Here is a 12,590-nt window from a genome sequence, read left to right on the forward strand (position 1 = left end):
AATCGAATCCGAACATACATACAAGTCCAAAATCATCATACGAATCTATCGCAACCATAAAAACTTGATTCCGAGTCCGTTGACCCAAAAGTCAAACCTTGGTCAACTCTTCCAACATAAAGCTTCCAAATCGAGAGTCAATCTTCCAAATCAATTCCGAATCACTCGAAAACTAAAACCGGCTATACACGCAAGTCATAATATATCATATGAAACTACTCAAAGTCTCAAACAACCAAACGAAACACTAAAGCTCAAATGACATCGGGTCGTTGCAAATGAACAATTGAAAAAGAAGAGAAAAGAAATGGAAAAGTTAGGCAAACGTTTGGCAGCAAATCAAATTTCCAGGCAACGCGAGACTCATTCCTCGTGTTAGGCCTCGCGACCGAGATCCAGCGCGGGCTACTTCGCGTGTTTCGCGTGGTGATATGCGGGTCCGGATTTTAAAGCTATTTTGTCTTCTTTTTGGTTTTGGATTTGGTGATCACAACATTTGATGAAGGGAAAGCACAAAGCCGCCGTGGAGGCCTAGTTTAATTTTTTCTTTCACCAAACTTAATAATTTTTATGTTTCTCCGTATGATTTGTTGTTTGGCTACCATGTCTATATAGAGCTAAAATAAACGTTCTAGGATTGTGGTTCTTTCATGACTATTGTTATTCGAATATTGATTTTGATTTTGATTTCTTGATTTATCATATTACTTTATTTATTCAGTCATGCGCTTAATTATTTGATTGCTCGATCACCAATTGAATACTATCTACGAATCTGGAGTTGAACTCGAAAGTGAAAATTCTAGATTACACATAGGATTGAATAGAGCAAGTTCTTAAACCCGGACATCGGGAAATAGATTCACGGTTAGGATAGACATGCTAATCGCCTTACTTGATTATAATACGGGTATTGTCTTGGTCATTTCTTTGACTGATGAAAAGGCAGCAACACTGGTTGCCTCTCCATCTCTTTTGGCAACGAGAGTAAGCATTTTGCGGTGAAGAACAAGCTGAAGAATAAGCTGCTCCTAGTCTCAAAGGAACGCAATAGATAATCTCAAGAAATCTTATCACGCACTCTAAAGAGAGAATTTCTAGAGTTACACAAGAGATGCAATTTTACTACTCCGATTTAAGTTAAAGTTCTCAAATATGATTGTGGAGTATGTCTTAAAGTGGAATTAATGATGTAAACATGGTAACCAAGTAACCCTAAAAGTGGGTCTTGTGAAAGAGATGATGAATAGTACCTAGGGCTAGGGAGTAATTTGGCTTATTGGTTATAAATACCTCGTGTGGGTGATAAAAAGAACTCTATTATGGCGGTAATCAGAATCATGGGAATTGGATTGCCTTGAGCCTATTGCGACCCCTAAATGAGTTATGATGAAATTGTTTTAATACTAATTGACGGAATTCGATATCAATATTATAGATTGATAAAACTTGCGCATGTTGAGTTTGTTGGACTTATTTGGAAGGCAAAGACGAGGTAAGTTAAGATGTACCTTCCCTTAAGAATTATTTGATGAATTTCATGAATTCTAACATTCGCTAAAGTTATTTTAAATGTTGGTTTGGGTTCGTTGGAGCGATCGAAGCTTACCATTCATGCTTTAATATTATGAGACATCTTATGCTATCTTATAGTATCGTATATGCATAAATTGTATTGTTGGTCCTTTATTGACTTTTATTGAATGATATCACTTTTAACCATATTTTTTCTACTTGATCTAAATCAAATAGTTATCGCAAATGTTGAAACTCATTATCTTCTGATTTTACAGCTTATCGAGATGTTTTTTTTTAAAAAAATCGTTTTGTCGAAGTCAAAGAAACTTTAACAAAGTATAGAATTGAGCTATGGACCATGAGAGCCAATTATCGAAAATGTTTATAGGACCTATGGGTTATACAATTTAAAGAAAATATTATTTGGGAGGACCGTAGTTATTATTGCCTATAGACTACACATTTTAGTGTTTAACATATATTGTCCAATGAGACACTTTAATGTGCTAGCACTATCGTCAAAATCCCATAGCAATGGGTGAGACGGCCTCGTGACCGGGCGATGGTTACTATCGTCAAAATCCCATAGCTATGGGTGAGACGGCCTCGTGACCAGGCAATGGTTACTATCGTCAAAATCCCATAGCTATGGGTGAGACGGCCTCGTGACCAGGCGATGGTTACTATCGTCAAAAGCCCATAGCAATGGGAGAGGCGGTCTCGTGACCAGGCGATGGTTACTATCGTCAATATCCTTCGGGTGAGATGCCCAAGTTGACCGGGGGATGGTCAACATACAGATATCGATTATTGTTATAGTTATAACTATTGGAACTCTATTGAGAGATTTACATCCTATTGGAAGATTACAGCATATTAAAAGATTTACATCCTATTGAAAGATTACAACCCGTTGAAAGAATTATAGCCTATTGAATGATCTACAGTCTAGTCAAAGGTTTACAACCTATTGAAAGAGTGACATTTTATTAAATATTTCTTTTCATTATTGATTTTGTGAAATGTCATACTTATTATATTTCATGTATTTTACTTATCCCTAAAGTATCGTTCCAACCTTATCGGAAGGAGTCAATGATACTTACGGGGTACGATTTTTATGAAATTGTGCTCAGCCTCCCATGTGGGGCAACTTATTTGATGTTTCAAATATTGTGACATTAGAGTTGACAGCACATGCTAGGCGTTTTCTCCATTCTCTGCTTTACTTGGTAAGCCCCACTTATTTTGTCAGTGGATCTGTGTCTAGAGATTTTATTATGTTCAGTTATTCTATAGAGGTTCCAGTGACACTGTGGGGAAGTCTAGTCATGTGGATGATATTTATACTTTTTTTAAAACTCCCTTGTTTATTCCGCACCTATGTATCTTGGCCAAAGGCCTACTTAGATTTTCTTTAAAAAGACATTTAATTAAATAATTCAAGGCGGTATTTTAAATGTTTAAATGATCTTCAAATCTTGGAATAATCATGAATGGGTAGATATGTTCAAGTGGTTAGCTCGGTGTAAGTTGAAGGCATTGGGTGCCGACCGGTTGCGCTAGTCTTTTTGGGGCGTGACAGTGTGTTGATAATTTATTCTTTTATTAAAATGACTAAAATATCCTTAAAAACTTTACAAAAGATTATAAATTAAAAATTTTCTTTGTAAAGAAAAAGATGAACAATGAATATGGAATGAAAAGAAAGTTAGAAAATTTATTTTGGAAAAAAATATTTTGTGAATTTTAAAGTATTATTAAGGATAAACTAGTAAAAACCTTGGTCAAACTAAAAGTGCTTATAAGTTAAAAAAATCATAAGTTGAGGGTAACCAACTTATGACTTATGGCTAATTTCACTTTGAATATTTACCAAAAACGTAAATAAGCCAAGTTAAATAAAAGGAATCTATACCCTTTCAAGAATAGTTCCTCCTTATTCTTGGTCAAGGATGCATCGCAATTATGAACCCAGTTATGTACTAAGGAAAAAGAGCCAAGAACTCGCTCGTGCAAACATTTCAATACTTAAAACTGCTATTTTTCCTATAGTCAAATATATAATTTTCTTCTAAGACGTGATGTGCCACCTCTTTAAGATCATAATATTAGCCTTTTCTTCTTTTTTTATTACTTTTTTTTTATCTCATTTGTCACTCTAATTTTGTACTAATCTTAGGAAGAGATAAAATCAGCCTATTTTGAGAAGTATTTTTTTTCAAAAGTATTTTTGGCGAGAAATAATTTGTGTTTGGCTAATCAAATTGAAAAACACTTCAGAGCAGGAATTAGTGTATGCCCAAACTTTTAAAAAGTCCTTGTATATGTATTTTTCTCAAAAGTACTTTTCAAAAAGAGTTAATACCCTAAAACCTCCTTAAATTATCACGTTTTTGTGAGTTCCCTACTTAAACTATTCAGTGTCCTCAAAATTCTCCTGAACTATATTGTCCTGCATATTTAAACTCCCTCGTTACATTCTTAGAATTAATCAGTCATCCGAAAGTGCTACATCCTGAATAAACTACAAAAAAAATAAAACTAGTACAAAACATAAGTTAATATAGTTAGACGCACCTCTAAGAATTTAATATGGAATTTTAATATATAGGACAATATAGTTCAGGGGGTTATTGGGGATACCAGATAGTTTAACAAAGTAACTAACAAAAAAATTATAGTTTAGGGGGTTTTTAAACCGAGTTAAATAGCCATGTGTAGGGGTGTACAAAGCAAACCGATAAACCGCACCAAACCGAGTCAAACCGGAAACAAAACCCGACTAGTGGTTTGGTATGTAAAAAAAAAATCCGACTATAATAGGTTTGGTTTGGCATTAACTAAAATAAGTCAATCCGAGACCAAACCAACCCGATATTTATGTATGTAGTTTTTAAATTTATTTTATACAAAATAAATATTTACTATAATACAATTTATATATATTTCTTTTAATTTATCATTATTTATTATTATTAACATTATATTTGGGCTTACAATTTTAGCTCACTCCATATACGTCTAGCAAGCCAAATAAAGCCCAAAAGGAATAACAAAAGTTAACAAATGTAAAAGAAAAAAGACCACTAAGACTGAGGTCATAACTCATAAGGCATCGACTTTTCCGCCAAAAGCATAATACTTTCCCCCCTAAATCAAAGACCCCTAACTTCTTCCCGCCCATATCAAAAGCCCTAACTTCATCTTTCCCAAATTGAAGATTCCAAATCTGAGGTCGTTGAAGCTTCTTTCTTCAGGTAAAAGTTCTTGAAACTTATTTCATTTATTGCTCATTTTCTCCTCTAAGTTTGTTCTATGTCTAAGTTTTACCCTATATCATAATCTTTTCTTCTAAATATTTTTTAGTATTAATTTTTTGAACTTATTATCTTCAGAACCAATTACACACTCTAGTTTTCACTCATTTTTTAGGGATTTTTGCGACTTTTTTTGGTTCTGGGGATGAAAGAAATTTTTAGAAATATAACATTTTGCTTTGAAAGTGGCTCTCTTTCACTTAGTTGTGCTGTTTTACTTAGTTTTATATCAGAAAGCTCATAAATATTGTTTTGAGATTACAATTTTATTTTCATGTACATGATACCTTTTTTCGGATGGAAACTACAACTTTTGGACCAGATGTGGAGGTGATTGTAAATACCCTCTGACTATGCCAGCAGTAGCTCAACAACAAGGTCAAGACGCTCCTCATCGACGCACTCCTCCTAAAAAGCAAAAACAAACAACTCGTCCAGTACCTTCTAAATCTGGAAATACTGGCAGAGAGACGTCTGAGATTTGGAATCATTTCTTCAAGTTTACTGCTAAAAGGAGGTAAATGTAGGGCTTTGCTTCTGAGAGCAAGAATGGGAGTACTACGTTATGGACATATTTAAATATGACATGTCACAAGTCCCCCTTTAGAATCGTTGATAAGAGGCAATCAACATTAAACCCTATCAAAGAAGAGTGGCTAGAAGGAGGTTCGGGTTCCACTGAGAGGGTGGTGTATAATGTGGAGGATATTAGGAGAGCTATTGCCGAATTTGTAATCATTGATGAGCAACCGTTTAGAGTTGTTAAGGGAGTAGGATTCAAGAAATTAATGGCAAAAGCCTTGCCTAATTTTGAATTACCTTCCCGTGTAACTGTTGCTAGACACTGTTTAAAGATTTATCAAGAAGAAAAAGAAAAACTCAAAAATCTTATCAAAAACCAGCGTGTATGTATTACTAGTGATACATGGACATCACTATAAAATTTAACTTATATGATTGTCACTGCACATTGGATTGATGAACAATGTAATATATAAAAGAAAATTCTAAACTTTTTTCAAACACTGGATCACAAAGGTGAACCTATTGCTAAGGGAATTGAAGAATGCTTATTAGGTTGGTGTATTGAGAACTTGTTTACAGTGACCCTCGATAATGCAATTGCTAATGATGCTGCCATTAAGCATTTGAAGGTGCGCATTGATGATTGGAAAGGGGTAATACTTGAAAATGATTAGTCGACTCTATTCATGATGCACCATCTGTTTGAGAATTGGTATGAGAACTTATTTAATCATTCTTGATACTGATTTTATCTTTGGCATATGGTTCAAATCTAATGCTTTATATCAGAATACTGATTTTATCTTTGGCAGATATAATATATGAAAGTGTATTTTCAAACCAGTATGCTTCGGAAAATCTTTTTGTGAAATTTAAATTTTCTGTAGATGTAGACTTAATATATCTTTTGTTCGTCGAGCAGTTTGATATCACTTTTTCAACTATTCGATGTTCACTGCTCAATCTTGATGCAAAGGATATTAGTGGAGAAGAACTATATATTTTGCATTAGTCCGCTGATATATATAGAGTTACACCTAAAAGGCTAAAACCCCTTCATTCTATCTTCAGTACTAGCTTTCTCCCACCATTTGAATATAAAGGATTATGCATTCATGAATGATCTGCGATATTCCTCTGCTTATTAGTTCATATGATTCTGCTATGGACTTTCGCCTTGATTTTGAGAGGGTATTTTATGCACTATTCCTCTGTATTTATGTATATCTTGTCAATATTCACATATGTTAGTCTTTTATAAAACTTTAATTTATTTGTCAGAAGATTTAAGGGTGAATTTTGGAAATTTGGTGAGATCCATGAAGTTTCAAGAACTAAAGACTAAATTCTTTGGTCTTTTGAGTTGCTGCTATTATGTTATTAAGTTTGAACACCTTTTGGGAAGATCTTAGTGAAGATATCTTGTGTTTAGTTTATTTTGTGATTTGTAACAAGGATATCTATAGCTCAAGGTTAACTGGAGATCATGTTTAGATTGAATTAGCCTAGAATTTTCATATTTAGATTGAGATAGCTATTGTAATAGTATAGATGATCTTGTTATTTCATATGTGGATTCTTATTTTTGTTATATTCTATTGTCTCTGATGTTATTGTAAGATGCTTCACAGCGAACCACAAAAAAATTCGAGAAATTCGAGATTGAAAAACACGACTATTGTTGGTTTGGTTTGGTATATAGATTTAAAAATCCGAGATAATTGGTTTGGTTTGGTAAATGAAAAATTCGAATCAATCAGGACTATGTACACCCCTAGCCAAGTGTAGTGTCACATGACACGTTTTTAGATGATTAGGAGCGTGACTAGACATACCACTAAGAATGCAACGAGGATTTTTTAATATGAAGAGTAATATAGTTCAGAGGATTTTAGGGGCGTCGAAAAGTTTAAGTAGGAAACTGACAAAAATGTAATAGTTTGGTATCTCTCATGACTAGGAGTGACAAACAGGCGGGTCGGGTTGGATATGGTTCGGGTCGAAAACGTGTAATGAAAAAACGGATAAATTATCCGACCCAGCCCATATTTAATACGGATAAAAAATGGGATAACCGACAGATAATATGGGTAACCATATTATCCATGACTTTTTGAATATGATCACTTTTGGGATAATTCCTAATCTCCCAAACTTGAGCAACTCCCAATTTGAGGCTTTACAAATATAAAAGTTAAACTCATCGGTTATCCATTTTCTAAATGGATAATATGGTTCTTATCCATATTTGATCCGTTTTTAAAAAGTTCATTATCCAACTTATTTTTTAGTGGATAGTATGGATGGTTAATTATTTTCTTTTAATCATTTTGCCACCGCAACTCATGACGGATGCCATTTAATGATTCTGAAGATAGATAAAAAGTGCCCGAGGGAGTATATTATTGTCGATGTATGGCAATAGGCTATTCGTTCACAGGCTTTATATTGAAGAATATGACGGAAAACTGAAAATGGGGAGAAAATACAACTAGATTTTTGCAAGCATATCTCACGGTAAAACGGGCAGACCATGCTATTCCTGTTTAATCATGGGCAGAGCCACTTTATGCTAAAGGAGTCCCCCTTACATTGTTAGCTAAGATCAAAATTTTATTTTATATACATAAATATAAATATTAAATATTGATTCCCATTATTTTCTTCGTATGTTTACTTTTTTATATTTTCACTTCCCTATTCCTGGCTCTACCACGGATCATAAGGAGAACTAATTGCCATTACACAATGCAACTTTCTGAGCAAGGATGCCCCCAGTGGCAGACCCAGGATTTTATCCAAGGGGGTTCAATAAATATAATAACATTAGGGGAGATAGTAGTCAATAATAGAAATTACCGAGTAATAGAAAGTGAATTATATATATATATATATATATATATATATATATATATATATATGTGTGTGTGTGTGTGTGTGTGTGTGTGTGTGTCAACTTTTAATCCGTTATAAGACTATAAATTTTCTTTTAAAGTCTTCAGTTTTAAATTCTTATGTTTTACTCAAAAGATAAGTTAATACAATAACAATCTAATAATTTTGAAACACTATAAATATAAATAAAGTAAGAATTAAAATTAACAGACAATTTACTTGAACAATAAAGAAATAAACACACAGTTTAATAAAACAGTAAATAAATTTAAAAAGAACTAATTGCAAAAAAAGAAGAAGAGTAAAAACGCAACTTTACATAAAAGTGCAAAATTAAGATATTAGAAACTAAATACACAGATTTCACTAAAATAAAACTTTTAAAAGCTAAGTATTATTTACAAATAATAAATAATTATAACAACTAAAAACAACTTTTATATGACAAATGGCAAATAATAAACCTCAAAAGGAAAAATAACCTAACAATTTTGACATACATATTAGTAGATGGTACTAATTCGAACTCATGTCGTGTGCCATAAATTGACCCTGCTTGACCATTGAACTGCTATTACTTTGCTGGACTAAGTGAGTTAATTTTATCTACATATCACTTTGTGAATATAATTTACACATATAATTAACAAAATAATTCGGCGAAGCGGATTCAATTGAACCCACTTGATACAACGTGGGTCCGCCCCTGGATGCCCCAGATTTCCCCTCGAACTCATCGAAATTCCTCCATGATCTTATCCCATATATATAAGGATTGATAATGTAAAAGAAAAAAGTAATTTTGAGTAAAATTATAAGTTTATAAACTAAAAGGGAAGTTTAGATCTGTGTAATTTTACTTCAATTTCAGTAGCAAAGTTATCTTTTCATCATTTGATGCGTACACTTGTTCCTTCCATGTCTTTAAATTCCTTAACTAAACAATAACCCTAAACATTAAAAAGGCTTCAAAATAAATAAGAACAGAGAAACGAAAACTGCAAATTAATGTGGGAATTCTATAGTAAAAGAGGTGCGGAAAAAAAATGTCTACAATAAATCTCTCTTTAGATTGTAAAGTGTCAAATGGAAACTGAATATGCAAATGTGAGAAATCTCTTAAAACAATCAAGACAATAAATGGAAATTCATATTAAACTACCACTTTACACCTTACATACTGAAGCTAATTTCCAGAAAAAAGCCTTCTCTTGTACATCCTATACAAATCAATTCATTCTGATTATCTAAGTTTAAATCATTCATAATATTTAATTAATAAGCTATCTATTATTTTGTTTTTCCGATATCTCCCCCATTAAAGTTGTTCTTGTCTTTCCAAGCATTCTATCCTCGCGATCAATTCAAGAAGTGAAGGTTGCTATTGGAAAACGTGATCAGTGGGTCGAAGCTTGCAACAAGAGACGTGAAAGCTCAAGGCTACCATCGGAAGAAAGGAAGACAAGGAAATTGATGTAGCCTTCCCAGGTGAATCAGACATTCCGTCTTTTATTGTTGCAGCAAAACCACAAAACATGCACACTACGAAAACAACAAGTCAATAAATATAATTCATTAGACTCCATGTGTTTGTGTGAGTTTTATAAAGGAAAAGGGCACATCGATCAACATACCAATGATGAGAACCAAAGCATAAACAAAGAGGGAAGAACTTACAAATATGGTGACTCATTGATTCAATGTTGAAGAATCCATGAAGAGGATTCATAAGGAATTGGATGTCATCGTCTTCATCATCATCATTATTGTCATCCTCATTGACGTTCTCTTCGCTGTTGGTAGCCCTCTTCATCTCCACTGCAGGTGCCAGGTAGGTTAAGTTGTGTTGAGAATGAGGATGAGTGGTAAAGCATATCTCTATATATAGGAGGGGAATTGGGCTCTATGGTCAAAAGTTGTTACAAACTTTACTAACATATAATCTGATTTACTTGGTATAATCTGATTTACTCCACAAAAGATCTGATTTACTAACAATTTTAATGCAAATGTCAAAATTCTATTTTTGTGGGATTGTGGTCCTTGTCCATGGATAATAATTGTACTATTTGAATTTTTTTTACTGAATTCACGTAAATCTATAGATAACGTCTAGATCCATCCCTGACACTAGGACCATGGGAGAAGATGACCCAATTAATATAGAGTAAATAAAATCTGGAGACATGTCAATAAAATAGAGAATATGATATGGAAGTTCTTTATTATTTCAGGGGCTCTTTTTGTGAATGGATGTGCGGGCACACTAGGTTGGATAAGGTTAGGAATGAGGATATTCGAGCGAAGGTGGGCATGACCTCCATGAAGGACAAAATGCGAGAAGCGAAGCTTAGATGGTTCAGGCATGTGAAAAGGAGAAGCCTAAATGCCCCAACTAGGAGGTGTGAACGATTGACTTTGGCGGATTCGAGAAGAGGTAGAGGGCGACCTAAGAAGTATTAGAGAGAGGTGATCAGGCAGGACATGGCGTTATTTCAGCTCACTAAGGATATGGCCCTTGATAGGAGGGTGTGGAGGTCGGAATTAGGGTAGAAGGATGCCAGATAGTCGGGCTTTTTTCTGATCCTAACTGGGCTGTTTAGGGCTAGTCTGGTAGTATCTTGTTGTTGTTCCTAGATTGCTAGTATTACGGCTACTTCTTACTATCTTCCACTTCAGTTTTCTAGTATCCTATTGTGGTTACTGCTTGTTGCTATTGCTAGTGAATTCCTTCTCCTTGCACACTACATCCGCCATAAATAATAAACCCGAATCATTCCACGATTTTCATATACCCATAAAGTATAATATATCATGCATCTCTCCCAGTACTAACCTCGAAGCCAGCCCTCTTCAAGTCATATCTGATCCACAAAAATGCCTTAGACAAAACTAACATAACACATGACCATTCAACCTGATCATCGATAGCAGACTCCCTCACTTGGTTCGAAGCCATAGAACATAACATCTGATAACCCATGATATTCTTAGTCCATAACTGCCATAATTTCGCATTATAATTCAACTACATCCTTCATACGCTCATGTAGCTCAAATCATAAAATATCTCAAATCATCTGCTGACCGCATATCCATCCTCGCGACAATCATTCAAACTTTCTCAAGCGATCCGAACTCAAATTGCAGCACATAAACATTTTGTTGGTTGAAAGGAAACACTTCACAGAAACATCATAGGGATCATTTAAGCTCAAAAATATTCCGTAGGAGATAATCCACCTGCTTAGCCTCAAACTGGTATTTCTCTATGCCCTAACATGCTCACAACCACTATGTAATCGCTAAATCCTCCGAGCCAGAACTCGTCAACAAGACATAAGAATCTACTTCATTACACAAATTAACAACATAAAAGATCCCTCAACACACCCATAACTCAAGACTGTACAATACATTAAGACAGAAATCAAGGATCCATAGTCCTTTTGCACCCCAAGCAAAATTCTTCTCGTCACATCCAAACCATCTAAGCATATTTCACAGTCACATAATACTAATCATATAGCTATCTAACCACTCACTGGGCCATCAATCCCACTCATAGGGACACTACCAGACATATAAGTCCAAATGTACATATCCACGCAACTGAAACTACCGAGCCCAAGCTGCAATATGAACTCGGCCACAAGTCCTTCAGACTGCCTACCTCCACAATCACAAAGAGCACATCTCGCACCACATCCATGACATCACAAGTCGTGGATGCACAGTTAATACCGAGTGACCAACATAACATATGTGTGGATGGAAGGAATTCAAAGGGATACGCTTCAAGCTGAATCAATACCACACGATAAGGAAAGAAAGATGAAAAATGTTCCTATATGCCCCGTAGCATCTCGAAGATAAGTATGGATGTCATCATACCGATCTGCTAGACACTTGCTCATGACTCGTAGAACCTATGAACCTAGAGCTCGGATAACAACTTATCACGACCTAAAATTCACCTGGTCATGATGACACCTAACTTAACCCCCTAGGTAAGCCAAACAAGAGCCAACACAACTCAAATAAGAATAATAAGAAATCAATAAGTGAAATAACTGAATTTTGTATATAATGACCCAAGGATTTAGTAGTACAAGTCACGAGCCACTAAGACTTAGATTTACAAAAATGGTATGAAAATAAATATGACATCTATTTGGAATATAAATAAACAAAATACAAATCCAAAATTACCAAGGATAAGTGGTAGCTATATCTGGAAAGCAGGTACATCTTCAATGCCAGCTCCCGCTATACTCAGCAACATTAGCTCCAAGATCTGCACGCAAGGTGCAGAAGTGTAGTATGAGTACA

General features: G+C 34.5%; 2 long non-coding RNA genes across 3 annotated transcripts; one reads left to right on the forward strand and one right to left on the reverse strand.

Moving 5' to 3' along the window:
• Positions 1 to 4,787: 4,787 nt before the first annotated feature.
• On the forward strand, positions 4,788 to 6,954 carry LOC117281533 (uncharacterized). The gene is made up of 2 exons (XR_011415492.1): positions 4,788 to 6,075; positions 6,645 to 6,954. It is a non-coding gene; the product is annotated as an uncharacterized lncRNA (long non-coding RNA).
• A 2,423-nt stretch (positions 6,955 to 9,377) lies between these two features.
• On the reverse strand, positions 9,378 to 12,590 carry LOC138908996 (uncharacterized). 2 transcript variants are annotated; one of them, XR_011415494.1, is made up of 3 exons: positions 12,471 to 12,590; positions 9,936 to 10,076; positions 9,378 to 9,800 (listed from the first exon to the last, which is right to left on the reverse strand). It is a non-coding gene; the product is annotated as an uncharacterized lncRNA (long non-coding RNA). The 2 variants fall into 2 exon arrangements; XR_011415493.1 differs by lacking the exon at positions 12,471 to 12,590 and having other exon boundaries at positions 9,936 to 10,395.

The sequence above is a fragment of the Nicotiana tomentosiformis genome, chromosome 4 (assembly GCF_000390325.3).
Source record: "Nicotiana tomentosiformis chromosome 4, ASM39032v3, whole genome shotgun sequence".
Taxonomy (NCBI): Eukaryota; Viridiplantae; Streptophyta; class Magnoliopsida; order Solanales; family Solanaceae; genus Nicotiana; species Nicotiana tomentosiformis.